This window comes from Talpa europaea, assembly GCF_964194135.1.
Source record: "Talpa europaea genome assembly, chromosome: 2".
Lineage (NCBI taxonomy): Eukaryota > Metazoa > Chordata > Mammalia > Eulipotyphla > Talpidae > Talpa > Talpa europaea.
Window position 1 is genome coordinate 111,606,207 of NC_140068.1, and position 18,643 is coordinate 111,624,849.

Here is an 18,643-nt window from a genome sequence, read left to right on the forward strand (position 1 = left end):
ACTTAAAAAATAGGATACATGTTGCAGTTACGAAAATAACTGTGAAGAAAGGCAATTTCATATAAAAATTAGAATCTTCTATAGTATTTGATTAAAAAATCCAACATGCATATTTCATTTACTGAGAAAACACTGTGCTGAAAGTAAATTTCATGTAATATTAAGAATCATCTATTATAAATCTTTTGGAAAGGCTAAGATAAATGTTACATTTACTGAAATAACACATTGTGGAAAATCAATTTTATGTGATATTAAGAACCTTCAGTTTAAGTTCTATTTTGAAAAAGGAGATAAATGTTACATTTATTGAAATAATACATATGAGACTCCAAAAAAAAGTTTATGCAGGAAGTAGATAAACCATGTACTCCTTTGCATATTAAGCAATTGAATTTGTACTTAACAAACCGTCCAAATATGTACTATGTGACCGAAGAGGGAAAGTCAGATGAGTCACTCTCATAACCACAGCTAAGGAAAATAATAACTAAACTGACGCTTGCTAACAGAAATTTTCAAAAGTTTATTGCCAGACTGGGGAGTTTCCCATGGAAATTTTATGCTGAGGTTGGTGGTTTGCTGTTATGACAATGTGGGGAGGAGGTAAAGGGAGTCAGAGCAAGGGCAGGGACCATTTCAGTCAGCAGAACACGCTGGATCTGACAGATGGTGAGGTGCATAGAACAGATCAGTAAATCACTTCAACGAAGGGCTGAGGAGATAAGGGAGTACATGCAAGAGTACTCCTTGTTCAGTCACAGACAGTCTGGCTTCCTTGGTGTGGGTAGCAAAGCCTATCAATCTTCCTATCTGGGAGACCCTAGAGATCTCTGACCCACATCTTATGTCTGGCTCCTTATTAACAGCATGGATGTGGAAACCCAACCACTCTTCCAGTTGGAAAATCCAAGAGAGGCCTGTTGTAAACCGGCCCCTACCCCTTGTCCAGCTCCATGCCCAGAAGTCACTGCTCAACTACACACTGTCCATGCCACATAGAACAGAAAGGAAGTGAGCCTGGGGATCTAGACATACTGAAGCAATAAAAAGAGCTTACTAATTGGGATGGGGAAGTGTGGCCTTTTTCTCCACTTAGGGCCTCTGCACCCATGTGCACGTGGTCTTGCTATACACCTATGTGAATAGCACATAGGTGCTTTGGATAAGGCACTCCCACATGACTGCTTTAAGACAATGGTCCACATCATGAGGTGGCTGGGGATGCCTAGGTAGTCATTAACTGATTGTGTGGTCAGGGTTCAAGGTGGTCTGGGAGTAGTTCAGAAATTACACCAAGTACCTGCATGGGAAGTACTCCCTGTATACGTGCCTGGCATGTCCCCTCCTGCTCCCTATAATATTGACCCCCTTTGAAGTCCTGTTCCCCATAAAGATGAATACACTTTGATTCCCCTGGATCCTGCTTCTCTTGCTATTATCACATAATCAATCATTCTTGTGTATTTCTGCAAATAAAAAACAAGTGTTCTGCTCACTGAGCAGCAGAGTCTTCCCTTGCAAGCCTGCTTTACAACTCATCCCTCAGTGTGTCCCCAGGGACATGCTGGCACATTCCTGACCACCAGAGAGGAGGAGGCCAAGTTAATCTGTCCTCATTTTCCAATTGGACTGAGATGGAAATTTTGACTTCTAGCCTCTCCTCCCTTCATTATCTGGCATAAAATAAAAGAAGAGAAAAATATTAAATTCAGTGTCCAAACACAGCACCTGTTCGTGAAGTAAGAAAATCTGAACAAAAATGGAAAAGCCGAAAGGAAGAATAAGTCCAGGATTATAGAAAAAAACACATAATTACTAACTTAAAGATTTTATAATTACAATTTTAGCAACACTAATATTGCCCTTTTGGAAGGATAATGCTACATAGAAAAGCAGATGCAGCAACTGAGAAAAGAGATCCAGGAACAAAACAAGTTCTACATTAAAGGGATTAAAGATATTAAAAGAAAAATAAAAGAGACTGAATGAAATAGGGAGGAATATGGAAAACTTATTGAATTGACTGACTGGAAGTAGAGAGAATTTCAGAAAGTGAAGATTAAAATGTGCAAATTACCCAATGAAAGAAGAGAGATAACTAAGGATTTTTTAAAAAGGGGAGAAATTCTTTGTAAAATATCACACATTAGAAGAAGAAACTTACCAATTGTGAATATTTCAAAGGGTGAAAGAGGGACCTCTCCTGGTGGCTCAGGTGGTTGAGCGCCACGCTGTGAAGCTCTCTGCAGCCTCTGCAGCGCCAGTTTGATACCAGCCGGCCTAGCGAGGGTCCCACCTGGCTTGGCAGACCTCTCCTGTTGTGCCCGCTGCTCCCCTCAGCAGTGTATTTTGTCAGTCTGCCTGTTATGTTCCTCACTGTGTCTCTGGTGAATCCTATCACCCTCCCGTGCATCTGGCCTGTACCCCAGTTCTTGTATAAATAAATAAAACAAATCTTTAAAAAAAGATATAGCTCAGAACATTCCAGACCTGGATGGGAAGCAGGAAAAAAAAAAGCAACAACAACACCCAAATTTCTATATGCAATACAACCTTCACAAAGACACATCATTGTTCAATTGTTAAAAGCAAAAGATAAGGAAACAATAGTGAATTCTGCTAGAGAAAAAAAAAAAGAAAGAATGCAAAATATAAAAGCAACTTGACATTTTTTTAGGTGACATTGGTTTTCAAGATTGTACATGATTCAGAGATAATAGGGTTGTACCTCTTCAGGTGTGTGTGACCACGTCACACCCACCACCAAGGCACCCATAGTCTTTCATTATAATCTATTGGACCCCATCCTCACCCTGCTGTCCACCCTCCTCCTGCCCTTTGATAGTTCAATTCAATAGTAGAACTTCTAGGGCTTGTTTTTGCTTTGGTTCTGTCTATTGTTTCTCTAAATTCCACATATAAGTGAAACCTTCTTTTTCCTTCTGTAGAAAAAGTTCTTTTTATAAATACATACAAATTATAAATACATGTTCCACTGTGTATATATGCCACATCTTCTTAATGCCCTCTTAAGTTGTTGGTAACTTAAGTTGTTTACATAACTTGGTTATTGTAAATAGTACTGCAAAAAATATAGACATGCATACATCCTTTTGAATTAATGTTTTTGTATTTTTTAGGTAGGGGGTAGAAATACTGGGTCATACAGTAGATCTATTTTTAATATTTTGAGAAACCTCTACACTGTTTTCATGATGGCTGGGCCAGTCTATATTCCAACTGACAGTGTATGAGGGTTAGTTTTGATTTCCATTTCCCTGATGGTAAATGATGATGAGAATTTTCATTTGCTTATTCATTTTCCATTGCTTATTTGCCAAATTTATCATCTGCACACATTCTTTGGAGAAGTGCTTATTTATCTTTCCTGCCAATTTTTTAAATTGGATCATTTGTTTTCTTTCTGTTAGTTTATATGAATAATTTGTAGTTCTTTGATATCAGCCCATTGTCAAATGTGTGATGTCCAAATAATTCCTACCATTTAGCAGGATATATGGTCTATATAAACTATATCTTTAGTTTCATTTATGGTCTATTTCACTGTGCAGAGGATTTTTAGATACAGTGGTTTATGTTCTCTTTTATTTTTCTTGCAATTGGAGAGGTATCTGTGAAACCTTCACTGAAATTTATGCTACAAAGTGTTTTTGCCTGTCTTCTTCTAAGTATTTTATAATATTCTAAGTACTTTATGTCTAAGTCTCTTACCCATTTTGTTACCTTTTTTGGTGTATATTGTGAGATAATGGTTTTCTTTCATTCTTTTGTATGTAGATGTCCAAATTTCACAATACCATTTGTTGAAGAGATGGTTACTTTCTCCATTGTACACTGTTGAGTCTTTGTCATAGTCTAACTGTCCTTGTAAATGTTTACATGGGTGTATTTGTGGGCTTTCAATTCTGTTCCTTTGATCTCTGTGTGTATTTTTACTCAAATACCGTAGTGTAATGATTATTTTTGTTTTGCAGTATAGTTTAAAGATGGGAGTGTGATGCTTCAATTCTTCCTTTTGTGTGAGGATTGTTTTATCTGTTCTGGATATTTATGTTTCCATATGAGTTTAAGTAGTTCTTGTTCTATTTCTTTGAAGAATGCCTTTGAAACTTTGATAAAGATTGCATTGATAAAGATTGCATCAGGAATACTGGTCTGCAGTCTTCTATTTTTGTCACCTATAAAGAGGAAGGTGTAAGGTATGCTTATCAAAATAAGTCAGAAGATGATTAATATAGGATGTTTCATTTATACATGGAATATAAATATTGCTTGGAGTAAGCTATCCCTTTAACAATGTTAATTCTTCCAGTCCATGAACATGAAATATCTTCACATTTCTGTGTGTCTTTTTCTATTTCTCTTAACAATGTCTTATAAATTTCAATGTAGAGATCCTTCACTTCCTTCATTAAGTTTATTTTAGGCATTTACATTTTTTGGATGTGATAGTAAAGGGGGATGTTTTCTTGATTTCATTCTCTTTTAGCTCATTGTATGCATATGGGAGTGCAAATTATTTTTGTAAATTGATTTTGAAAATTGACAATTTATTGTGCTGAATTATTATTTTAATCAATTCCTTTGCAGACTCCTTAGGGTTTTTTTTGTTGATTCATGTAAGCTGCAAATGATTAGTGATTTACTTCTTTCCCAATTTTGGCTTCTTTCATATCCTTCTGTTACCTAACTTATCTAGCTAGAACTTTCAATACTGTGTTAAATACTATTGGCAAAAATGAACATCATTGTCCCAAATCAGATCTTAGAGAAAAGCTTTCAGTTTTTCATGATTGAGTTTGATATTAGCTGTGGGTTTGTCATATATGGACTTTATTATATTATTTTGAGGTATCTACCCCCATTATTGAGTTTTTTCATAAATGAATGTTGACTTGTATCAAATGTTTTCTCTGAATTGATATGATCATATGGTTTTTTATCTTTCCTTCTGTTGATGTGGTGAATTACATTCATCATATTTTGGATATTGAGCTATCCATACATCCCTGGAATAAATCTCATTGGTCATTATGTATTATCCTATTAATGCATTGTTTAATTGTATTTGCTAAGAATTTGTTGAGGAATTTTGCATCTGTGTTCATCAGGAATACTGGTCTGCAGTCTTCTATTTTTGTCACCTATAAAGATGGAGGTGTAAGGTATGCTTATCAAAATAAGTCAGAAGGTGATTAATATAGGATGTTTCATTTATACATGGAATATAAAGGACCCAGTGGGTCAGACAAAGACAGACATTAAAACAAACCCTTGAAAGTTGATCATAGATCTGAAGCATCCAGAGTGGAGAGGGGTAATACAGGGAAAAATCCAAAGGTCTACCATGGAGAACTACAGGTGCTGTGGTGGTGGAAGTGTACCAGATATCTTAATGTGTCAAAATATTAACAGGGAGTAAAACTTGATACTTCTCTATAAAAAGGAAAAATGACTGCAAAACTATTTGGCATGGAAAATATGTAAAGGGAAATCAAATTCTAAAAGAAGATAAAGCTATCACTACTCACAGATGACATAATAACATACATAGAAAACCCAATAGATTCTACCAAAGTCATTAGAAATGATATACACTAGCAATAAAGTGACTAAATACAAAATCAGTACATAAAATTTGTTTTATTTCTATATGCAACAATTAATTAGAAGAAAGAGGAATTAAGAAAACCATCCTATTTACAATCACACTAGAAAGGATAATATATTGTAGAGTAAGTTCAACAAAGGAGATAAAGGTCTATACTTTGAAAACTGTAAGACACTACTTACTAAAATAAAAACATGCACAATAGAAATGGAAAGATATCTCACGTTCACAGATGGAAACACTAACATTGTTAAATTGGCCATATTACATAAAACAATTTATAGATTCAGTGCACTACCTATCAAAATTCTAATATATTTTACAATGCATTAGGTCAAACGATTATAACATCTGTAATGATGTATAAAAGGCTATGAAAAGCCAAAGCAATCTTGACTAAACAAATAAAACAAAACAAAAACTGGAGATATCATTCTCCTTGGCTTCAAACTATACTACACAGCTCTAGCAATGAAAGTAGCATGGTGCTAGAACAAAAACAGAAACATGGACTAGTGGAATAGGATAGAGATCCAAGAAATATATTGGCAAAAATTGGACAGTTAATCTTTGACAAAGGAATCACAAATATACAATGGAAAAAAAGAAAGCTTCTTTAATAAGTGATTTTGGGAAACTGGACAGATAAATGGGATAAAAATATCATTACTTAAATCCATATAAAGCATTAATTCAAACTGTACTAAAGACTCAAATATAATACCTGAAACCACAAATTAATTAAAATAAAATATAGATGATACATACCTGGACATCAACTGCACAGATTTATTTGTGGAGACAATCCCAACGGCAAGGCTAACAAAGTGAAGAAAAACAAATGAGACTACATAAAATAAACAAACAAAATTACCTCATAAGAAGCCACCACTGTAATTAAAAATCAATATATGAGTTGAGAAAAAATATTTGCACATCACATGTCTGCCAAGAGATTAATTTCCAAAACATATAAAAAAGCTTGCCTTTTTTATAATTTTTTTTTTAATTTTTACATCATTGTTCATTTTTAGACAATATTTGCTTCCCCCACCTCAGATTGAGTCCCCATGGAATTTCCTTCCCCAAGGCACCCATATACCATCACCTCAGACCCTTGTGCTCCTCCCTCCCTCCCTCCCACTGATCCCTCTCCCTCCTCCTCCCCTGCAGGATGTCTCTGATTTATAAAAAAAAAAAAAAACTTATCTGTCAACAACAACAACAAAACCAAATGAAAGCATCCAAACAAAAAAATAAATGGGCAAAATATCTAAACAGACACTTCTCCAAAGACATGTAGGTGGCCTACAGACACATGAGAAAATGCTCACCATTACTTATAATAAGGAAAATACAAGTCAAAACCACAATAAGATACAGACCATTAGACTGGTCTATATCAAAAAGACTGTAAACAACAAATATTGGTGGGTATGTACAGCAAAAGGATCTTTTATCCCCTGTCAGTGGGAATATAATTTGGTGTGGCCTCTATGGAAAATAGCATAAAAGAAAATACTTACCTTAAGAATATGAAAATACAAATATGAAAGCACTTAATGAACCCGTATATCACAGTAATATTATTCACAGTAACCAAGTCATGAAACCAAACTAAATGCCAAATACCATATGACTAGATACAGATATTTCAGAATATATACCACAATGGAATACTAACTCTACAGCTAAATTTTTAAAAAAGATGAAATAATGCCATTTGAAACAAAATAGATGGATCTTTGAGGAGATTATGCTAAGTGAAATAAATTGGAAAGTGAAGGACAGTTACTGGATGGTTTTACTCATTTTTGGAATATAAATAACCAAAGAAAACTGGTAGTGCACAGCTAAAATAACCCATAGGCTGAAAAATAGACAGCTTACCAGCAGAAATTGGGGAAGAAAGAAAAGTTGGATAGGAGACAGAAAGGTGTAATGCATTGACACATGAGTTTTGGTAGAGGGTGAAGGAAGCATCTGCAGTGTGAAGTTGTACTTCCAAATTATAGTTTTGTAAATGACTAACAAAATAATTAAAATTATAATATAAAATTTAGAAGTTAACCAAAGGAAATTACCTTCCAACAACAACAAACCCAGGCCCAGATGTTTGTGCCAGCAAAATCTTTCATGTAGTTATGAACTAGCATCAATCTTACAAAATCTTCCATAATATACAAATTAGGGAACACCTTGCTATTCATTTTGAGAGACCAGCATCAACCTGATATCACTACAATTTCATCATATTAAATTAAAAATAAATTATATAGAATAATATCCTTCATGACATGGGCATAAAAATAGTCAAAAAATGGGCTTCCCTGGTGGTGCAGGAGTTAAGATGCAATCTTTGAAGCTATCTGCAGCCACTGTAGCATGAGTTCAATCCTTGGCCAGAGACCTACCCACATGGCACAACAGACCTCTCTTGTCTGGCCCGCTGCTTCCCTCAGCAGTGTATTTCAGTCAATCTGCCTGTTCTGTTCCCCACTCTGTCTCTTGTGAATCCTCTCACCACCACCCCCCCAATCTCTAGCCTGTACTCTAGTTCTTGTATGCATAAATAAATAAATCTTAAAAAAATAGTCAAAAAAACCAAAACAAAACAAAACTCTAGCATATAACTCAACTATGTGGTTAATGCAACATGACCAGTAATGATTTTTGCCAGGAATTCAAGGCAGGTTCAACATTAAATCAATTATAATTCACTTGATTAAAGACTATATGGGAAGCATCAGATCATAAAAGATGGGGAATGCTGATGATATTTAAAATCTTTTTGTGATAAAACTCAGCACACTAGGAATAAAAAGGAACTATGCCAACCTCACAACTTGCATCCAATGAAAATCTACAAGTAACATCATTTTAATGACAAAATACTAAATTATCAGAAAACTGAATGAAAATTTTGAAAGAATGAATGTTGGGAAAAGAGCCAAAGATATGCACGCCCATCATTCATATTCATCATTATATGGAAGCTCTAGCCAGTTACTAAAGCAAGAAAAAGGAAATGCATCATAATTGTAAAGCAATAAGTAAAATGCTTCTCCACAATCACTTTATTTACTTCTTAAAAAATCATATGGTGGGCCTCCCTGTTGGCGCAGGCGGTTGAGCGCCGCACTGTCTGCAGCCTCTGCAGCGCTGGTTCGATCCTGGCTGGCCAGCGAGGATCCCACATGGTGCAACAGACCTCTCCTTTCTCACCTGCTGCTCCTCTCATCAGTCTTCCTGATCTGCTCCCTGCTCTGTCTCTGGTGGATCCTCTCACCCTCCTGCACATCTGCTCTGTACACCGGTTCTTGTGTAAAAATAAATAAATCTTTTAAAAAAATCATATGGTGTATTTCTGTCATTCTACAAACTAATAAATGAATTTATATAGTTATAGGATATGAGATCAATATACAAAAAAAGGTATTTCTACATACTAAAGACAGAAAAATAGCAATTGAAAATAACACCAAAATCCAAAAAAAGACTGAAATATAAATTGTACAAAATTGTACAATATATATTTTATTATTTACGTATCATTGGTTTACATCATTGCATTTTACAAAAATAAGATCTCGGGGGTTGTTACTACAACACAGAGACCACAAAAATATCCATAGTCAACCATTTTGTGCTTTCTCTGTTGTGCTTCCTCCTCACTTTTTTCTTGGCTCTTCCTCATCCACATTCCCTTCTAAAGACTCAGTTTCATATTCACTTTTCTAGTGCTACCTTTTAGTTTGCTTTTTTTGTAACCCTTTTGTATTCTTTAGGTAACTGTACAAGAATGGGGTTTCTGGGTTATATAGCAGGTTTAATGTTAATCTTTTGAGAAACAACCAAACTCTTTTTAGATGTTAGGCCATTCTATAAAGTAAGAAGGTACCTATTTCTCCACAACCTTACCAGATTTATTGTTTCTGGAATTTTGGATTTAAGTCATTCTCATAGGTGCATGGTGCTATTTCATTGTGGTTTGATTTTCACTTCCCTGACAATATGTGATGATGAATATTTTTTCATGTGCCTGTAGACCATCTGTATGTCTCCTTTGGAGAAGTGTCCATGTAGCTGTTTGCACAGTTTTTAATTGGGTTATTTATTTTCCTTTTGTTGAACTGTATGAAATTTTTGTAGATCTATATCTGTCCCTTTTCAGATATACAGTGTGTAAATATTTTCTTCTATTCAGTAGTGTTTTAGTGATGTTTTCTTTCGTAAATCTGTTCTGTTGGGAGATTTAATTTGGAATAATAAGATAAGCATTCAATTAAAAGACATTGGCTATAGTACAAATGTGACAATGTGTTTGAGTCCATCATCTCCCCACCCACCCACAGCTGCTGTCTTAGGAAGCCTCCCTACTCTCTACTCTCCTCACCCACTGTCCTGATGTACAAGAAAAGAAACTAAACCTGAAGCCACAGCACCACCTAATGTCAAAAATAAGTAAGATACTGAATTACTAGAAGATAAAGCAAATGTGTGGAGAGCCGACACAGCAACATGTCATCACAAAAAAGAAAGAAGATTTCCTAAATCCCAAACTTAAAGACACAGATGGGTAATCTAATGGACAGAGAATTCAAAATGACTGTCAGGCCAAATCTCAACAAACACAAGACAATAAAAAAGACAATCTGATGGACTCCAAAAAGATGGAATCTATTTTTTAGAAACCCAGATATGAAAAATTTAATAAATAAATGAAATGAAGACTGCTATAGAAACCAGCAGGAGTAGAAAATACCTTCTGGATGAAAGAATTAGTGAACTTGAAGATAAAAATTTAGAAATTATATGGTATATATTCACAATAGAATACTACTGAGCTATAAAAAAGAGATGAGCTCTTTCCAACTCGCAACAACTAGAGGTGATAATACTAAACATAGTAACACAGGAAAAGAGAAAATTACCAGATGGTTTCATTTATATGTGTTATACATAGAGAAACATCACAGTGTCAGACAAAACCAAACTAATTGCAAGCCCTAGATATATGACTATTATATTGAGGCTACCAGAGGGAGAGGGAAAGGGAAGAGCAATGTGAGGAGGGAATATAATGGATTATAGAGGAGGATATGGGTGCCTTGGTGGTGGGTTTGGTGGTGGATTTGACATATATCTGTGAAAGTGATATCTTAAGTCTCTGAATACATACAGTTACATAAATCAATTTCATCTCAAATTAAAAAAAAAGATATGACTCAAGAGGAGAAAAATAAGATGGTTAGAAAAAAATGTAAAACTGTGCTAGAATTATTAGAACTTCATTTGAAAGGAGATTTAAAAATGATTGCATCCCCAGATACTAGAAGTTTGAACAGAACTTATTCAAAGGAATAATTGCTTAGAACTCCCCAAACTTGGGGATAAAACTAATTCTACATAATTATATATACCTATGACGACAATAGAATACCTACTACAAAACTAAATACATTAAGACAAAATAATAAAATATCCAAGTCAATGATGAAGGAAAATTATTAAACACTGCTAGGGGAAAAAGTCATGTAACATAAAAAGGTATTCCCATCAGGTTATCATTATATTTCTCAGTAGAAACTCTACATGTCAGGAGAGAGCAGACTGATATATTCAAAATACTAAACGATAGAAACTACTGGCCAAGTGTACTCTCCCCTGGAAAATGATCACTCAGACATAAAGGAGAAATGAAGAATTTTCAAAACAAAAATATCCAATTCATTGAAACTGACTCACAAGACATGTTGAAAGGATTTATTCTGCATGTAAAGGAGAGGATGTAAAATCTTAATTATGGTGGTAAAATAAGGACGTAATGAGAAAGTTGTAACTCTATCTCAGAATAAGTTTAAAAATAATTATAAAATAAAAATTTAAAGGAAAGAAACATTGAAAATAAGAGTAGGGCACTTACATTCCACTTACATCATCAAATCAGTTCTAAAGTCCAATATAGATTCATAGTGAAAGGGTGAATTTAGACATATTAAGCAAAAAAAAATAGAAGAAAAAAAAAAACTCCTATCAGGTAAAGTAGATTTCCAGTAAAAAGGTAATACAAGACAAATAAGGACACTATATAATAATAAAGGGATTAATATACCAAGAATATATAACACTTATTAATATACATGCACACATATAGGGGTGCCAGATACATAAGGCAAATGTTAACAGACCTACAGGGTGACATAGGTAAAATAATAATACTATGGCATATTAACTCACCCACTTACATCAATGGATAGACCATAGCAATGGAAAAATCAACACAGAACTAATGGTTTTAAATAACATATTAGACAAAATGAAGACAATGTACATAATATTCCATCTCAAAGTAGCCAAATGTTCATTCTTCTCAGTTGCATATAGAGCAGTTGCAAGGATAAACCATGTTGGGACACAAACCAAGTCTAAATAGATTTCTAAATATTGAAGCATATCAGCATACTTTCTGATGAAAATATTATGAAACTAGAAATCAACCCTAAGAGGAAAGCTGGAATATAGTGAAACAAATTGCAAATATATGAACATTAAATAATATGCTTCTAAAGAACTACAGAAAAATGAATAAATCAAGGGAGAAAAAATTTTCCTGGGGACAAGTGAAAATGAAGATACAACCATACAGAACCTATGGGAAGCAAGAAAAAAAGTACTAGTAGGGGGCCTCCCCTGGTGGCTCAGGTGGTTGAGCACAGCTCTGTGAAGCTGTCCGCAGCCTCTGCAGCAAGAGTTCCATCCCTGCTGGGCGGTGAGATTCCCACATGGGGCAGCAGACGTCTCCTGTCTCCCTGCTGCTCCCCTCAGCAGTGTATTTCAGTCAGTCTGCCTGTTCTGTTCCCCACTCTGTCTCTGGTGAATCCTCTCAGGGATAGCACATCTGTCCTATCCCCTGTTGTTAAAATGAATAGTACTAGTAGGGAAGTATATAGCAAATCAGGTCTATCTCAACAAATACTATCAAATAAGTAATCTAACCTTCCAACTCATGGAAATATAAAAAGAAGATAAAATAGTCTTTAAAAACAAAAACATTGTTTTTAAAATTTAAACTTAAATATAGGGAGTACACATATTTCCTTTTGACTATGACTATGATAAGCCTCAGTGCAGTACAGTGAACCTGTCTTTATTTAAAATTTTCATATTTTTGATCATATACATTAAAATGATTTTCAAAAAATATATAACTTGGCACTTTCAGGTTGCAGATAATCATTATTCAGGAAGAGTGGCATAACCGTAGGGCAGGACAGCTCATTTTCCTTCCCATGTATCTGTTCCACTTGGCTGTTCCTGAGTTATACTTCATAATAAGCCAGCGATACAACCTGTCCTGGGGGAAACCAGCAACTCATGTTGTGAAGCAGTTCCATAAAGAGGATTACTAGACTTAGATCACAAAGAGGATTACTAGACTAAGAACTGCTAATAATCACATCCCTGAACTTGGAAATAGGGCTCCTCTCCTATTCCAGAAGGCCTATCCAGTAGGGCCATTAGATGAGCCCATAGTACCGTCTTACAGCTTCAAAATAACCTCAAGGGAGAGCTTATCCATAGGTACCAGCTAAGAGCTCTTGGACTCCTAAGTCCCAGAAATGGTGGAATCATATACATCCATATTTTCAGTTGCTAATTTTGGGGACACAGCAGACCAGTATTTGTGTGGGGATAACTGCATTTAGAAGACATTTGAGGATTTGATGATTAGTCACTTCACAAGGAAGAAAGCCAGAGGCCATTGGAAATTGTAGGAAAGTCTGAGGTATGCACTTGCCAAGATTGATACCGAGCCAGTGAGAGAAGTACCTCACCCTCCCCTGCCTGAATTCATGGGTTTCTAGAAAATCACAGACCAATGTAGCCAAAAGAGTGCTTGTTTCCCTGAGCAAACAGACTGGAGGAATAAAGCGGAGCAGATGGCTCCTGGGACTGCTTGTGGCTACTCAGTAGCCCTGAGAAGCACAGCATTTAACCCACCCAAACTTCCTCGGCTTCCCGCAGCTAGCTAGCATACTGGAGCTGAGAGGCCACATTCTTCTGAGGAGACGCTGCCTGCAGGACTGACAGGGAGCAGGCAGTGCACAGGTGGCTTGCAGCTAGCTTCCGAAAGATTGATAAATCTAGTCCTGAAAATAGCCACCCCTCCCCTATCTGGGCTTGCCAGGCCTGTGAACAGTCTAATCTCTTGGGCAGACTATGGTGCCTGCCCACAGCCTAACCCCAGAGCTCCTGGGCCACTCTACTTGTGACCGACCCTCAGGGTAACGTTCTGTCCACAAAACCCGAGGATAGCAGAACTAGGCTGCAGTTGAAAGGTCAGTTGAAGTTGGGTATGTTTTAATCATTTTATAATGTCCTGTTACCTATAATTTTTAGTGTATTATTTATTTCCAATGTGTTGTATTTCTAGTTCTTTATTACTGGGCAAGGAGTGATGTTTGGCTGTTGGGTATCTCCCAGTTGTGTGTCTTGCTGATTGCCTGGACCTGAGAAGCTCTCCTGGGCTTCGGAGGCCCACTGAGTTTTCCCACATTACCCAGCCTGCTTTTCTGAAACCAGCTTTGGCCCATTGCTATTGTGCTTAATAGCTCAGTGCTGTTGGGCACAATTGCTATTGTGCTATTATGTTGCTGTTCTGAACATTCCTTTTTTTTTTTTTAAATGAATTTCATTTTTATATTCCCCATACAGTTGCAACCCCCTTATTTTGACCCCAATCCCTCCCCTCCCTGTCCCCCCACCCCCTATAGAGTGTCTCTGGTTCATAGTTTTTTGTTGATTTTGATTTTCACTTTCTTATAGTTATTCATTTTCCTGGTCCCTTATTTAAGTTTTCTAGATTCCTGCTATGAGTGAGACCATCCGGTATTTTTCTTTTTCTTTCTGGCTTATTTCGCTGAGCATGAACATTCCATTTTTAACTGAACTGAGGTGTAGTGGGGGGACACCCTCCCTGCCTGTGATTGTTTCTCAATCAGGCTAGTAAATGGACTTGGGGCTTGGGGCACCCTGTTCCTAACTGAGTGCCTGTACCCATTTCCTAACTTCCTCCTCCAATAGGCGTGCATGCGTCCCTTCAACTTAATGTTCTTCCTTCCTTCCTTCCTTCCTTCCTTCCTTCCTTCCTTCCTTCCTTCCTTCCTTCCTTCCTTCCTTCCTTCCTTCCTTCCTTCCTTCCTTCCTAATATTATTTATTTATGCATACAAGAGCTGGGATACAGGCCAGAGATGTGGGGGGTGAGAGGATCCACCAGAGACAGAGTGGGGAGCAAAAAAGGCAGATCTACTGAAATACACTGCTGAGGGGAGCAGCGGGCAAGGCAGGAGAGGTCTGCTGGGCCATGTGGGTAGCTCCCTGGCCGGGGATCGAACTCGTGCTGCAGAGGCTACAGATAGCTTTATAGGTTGTGTCTTAACTCCTTGTGCCACCAGGGAGGCCCTTTCTTTCCTTTCTTTCTTTCTCTCTTTGGGTAGATAGCTGGAATCATTGAGTCATTTGTTATATTACTTTTAATATTTTGAGAATCTTCGTTACTGTCTTCCATAAGACCTGGGCCAGTCCTGTTCCCACCAACAGTGTGTGAGGTTTTATTTTTTTCCACACCTCACCAGCATATGTTGTTTCTGGTTTTATTTTAATTTGGGCCATTCTCATAGGCTTGAAGTACATTATTGTAGTTTCTGTCTGCATTTCCCTGATGATAAGTGATGTTTAACACTTCTATATGTGCCTGCAGTCCATTTGTATATCTTTTTTTTAAGTGTGTGTTTATTACTTATGACCATGTTTAAATTTGGTTCTTTTTTTTTTTTTAAATTGAGTTTTCTCAGTTCTCTGTAGATCTCAGATACTAACCTCCTGTCAGATACATGATGGGAAAATATTGTTTTCCATTCAGTAGGATGTCTTTTTATTTCAATGATAGTTTCATTCATTGTGTAAGAGCTTTTCAGTTTGATGTAGTTCCTTTTATTGATTTTTGCTTTAATTTCCCTTAAATTAACAAAGATATTACTATAGTCAATGCCATGGAGTGTTTTGCCTATATTTTCCTTTATACATTATATAGTCTCTGGTCTTGACCCAAGTCTTTAATTCCTTTTGAGTTCATTTTTGAAAATGGTGTGAGAGAGTAGTGTAATTTAATTTTTCTGCATGTGACTATATATATATAAACATATCATATAGATAATAAAATAAATAAATGATAAAATAAATTTCTAGTTAAGAAGGTAATAAGAAACAGGGATAAACATTATATTATGATTCAGGATATCAATATATTAGGAAGACATGACAATCATTAATATGTATGCACCAAACAAAGGAACACCAAAATATATGTGACAGCAATTAACAAAAAACAGACATAGGCAAAAACATAATAGTGGGTGGAGGACTTCAGCACTCCATTCATCAACCAGACAGAAAGTCAAGAAACTAACAATAGCTTTATTTACAGAATTAAACCAGATGAGCCTATAAGACATTTATAGAACACTCTACCCCACAAAACCTGACCACACTTTCTTCTCAAGTGCAAATGGAACATTATGGAAGACAGTCTACATATTATGTTACAAAACAAGCATCAATAAATTCATGAAGATTGAATTCAAATCAAGTATCATCTCTGATCACAATAGCATCAAATTAGAATTCAACCATAAAACAATATGTGGAAAAGCCTTTAATATGTGGAGACTAAACACATCACTGTGTGACTTTGAGTTAAAGAAAAAATTGAAAAGAAATTTAACAATACCTCAAGATAAACAAAATTGAGACATAATCTGCCAAATCTATGGATGCAGCAAAAACATTAATAAGAGGGATATTACATCGAGAAATAAGAAAGATCTCAAATAAATAATCTGACATTATACCTTCAGGATATAGGAAAAAAAGAACAAATGAAATCAAAAGCCAGAAGAAAGAGAAAATAATAAAAATTAGAACAGAAAATTAAAATTTAAAATTAAAATAAATAAACATAAGTTAAACAGAAATTAAAAAAAAGATGATTAAAAGCACTAATAAAACCATAAGCTGAGTCTTTGAAAAAATAAACAAACTTTTACCTAGACTCATTAAGGAAAAAAGGGAGAAAAATCTAATAAATAGAACAAACAAACAAAGAGGGGAAATTACAACAGTCATTTCAAAATACAGGGGCCATAAGAGATTGCAATGAACATCTATAAGCCAGAAAATTGAATATTAGTAAAAGAAGAAAAAAAAAAAACTTGAAAGCCAGTATAAGGAAGGAAATAGTAATTAGAGTAGAAATAAATGAAGTAAAAAAGTAAAGACAGTGCAAAGGATCAATGAAACCAAAAACTAGTTGTTGGAAAAAATTTAAAAATAGAGAAACCTCTAGCTGGACTAAGTAAAAGGGAGAAAACTCTGATAAACAGAATCAGAAATGAGTGAGGATTTGTTGCAACGGACAGATCAGGAATATAAAGAATCATAAAAGACTACTATGGACATCTTTATGACAACAATAGGAAAATACATAAGAAATGAACAAGCTCTTACAAGCATAAAACCTTACAAGACTGAATCAGGAAGAAGTAGAAAACCTTAACAGACTCCCAGGGTCAGTGAAATAAATATCTCCTGTGTCACCCCTATTGAAGTCTGCACTGATCTGCTGTCCAAGGGATGCTTAGCTTGATTCTAATATGCAGGACTGTCTGCACAGTGGCCCCTGACTCTGCTCCAAAAACTGCATATAGGAGGGGTCAAGTCCTGCCATTGCTGCTGATGTGGGTTTTCCGCCAGCACTGCTTGACAGGGGCTTGATGAGGCCTGCTTTCCCACTTAGCAGAGCCTGCCAGGGTCCACTGCATGTGCCAATGGCTGGCTCTGCACCAATAACTGTGGTGCCCAGTTGCTGCATCTGTGCTGCTTGCTAGGCCTGCTCTGTTGCTTGGCAGGACCTGCAGGGCCCACCACGTCTGTGCTGCTTGTTGAGTCCACTTTGGCTAAATTTTAGACACATGTCTTCCTAGCTCTAGGCCCTTCATTCTCCTTTCCTTAAAGCACTTAAGACAATTTTCTTTTGCCAGTTTGACAACTGAAGTATATCCTTCTTTAATACTGGGATATCATCCCTTTGGAATATATTCAAGGGAAAATACATCCATATCTCCCAATGTCCCTGGGAGGATAGGAGTGTGACCTTCGCAGGTGCTTTTATCTAACTGTTCAAACTATCCTCTTTTAAGAAGATGCAGGAAAAAAAACAAGAAAAACAAAAACAAAAAAACATTTTCCTTTGAATAGAATTAATTAGTCATCATGGCTGGTTTTACTCTCTCCACTCTCCAGCTCTTTATTTAAGCCAAGTTGAGCTCAGACTGAAATTTGGCTTTGTTTGAATTTTGAATTATCTTTGAATAATGTTTTTCTTAATCTGTCTTTATCCAGTGCAATTTTCACTTTCATAGTTGTGCTCACTGGGTGACTAAATGTCATCTTTGCATCTCCTAACTGCAAAATTATCTGACTCCCACATGTCATAAAGTTTAGAGACTCATCTTCTGACACTGTTAGGAGGTCAAATTGTCAATTTTTCCCTTCAATTGCTGATACTATGTTGGACTGTATGACCATTGAGTGTTACCAGAAGAAAAGGGGAAGGGAGTGGGTAAATTAGGAAAAAAGCAGAAAATGGTACAGTAAGTGTAGATTTGAACTTTTAGCAGTGACCTTAATAATATACATTTGTTGATTCTCAATAATGCACACTGGAAATTTATGTGATCTTATAATGCAATTTTACTTTAATTATAAATAAAGAAAAATGAAATAGTTAATTAACCCACCTGATGATTTGCTTCCATATCATAGTTGAATTTATAGAAAACAGACAAAAATTCTTACTAGACTCCAGATTCCTCTACTTATGCTCCTCAAAGTTTAATGCCTCAGCCATCAACTACAGCAGAAATGCCACACAGTGTCTGCTTGTT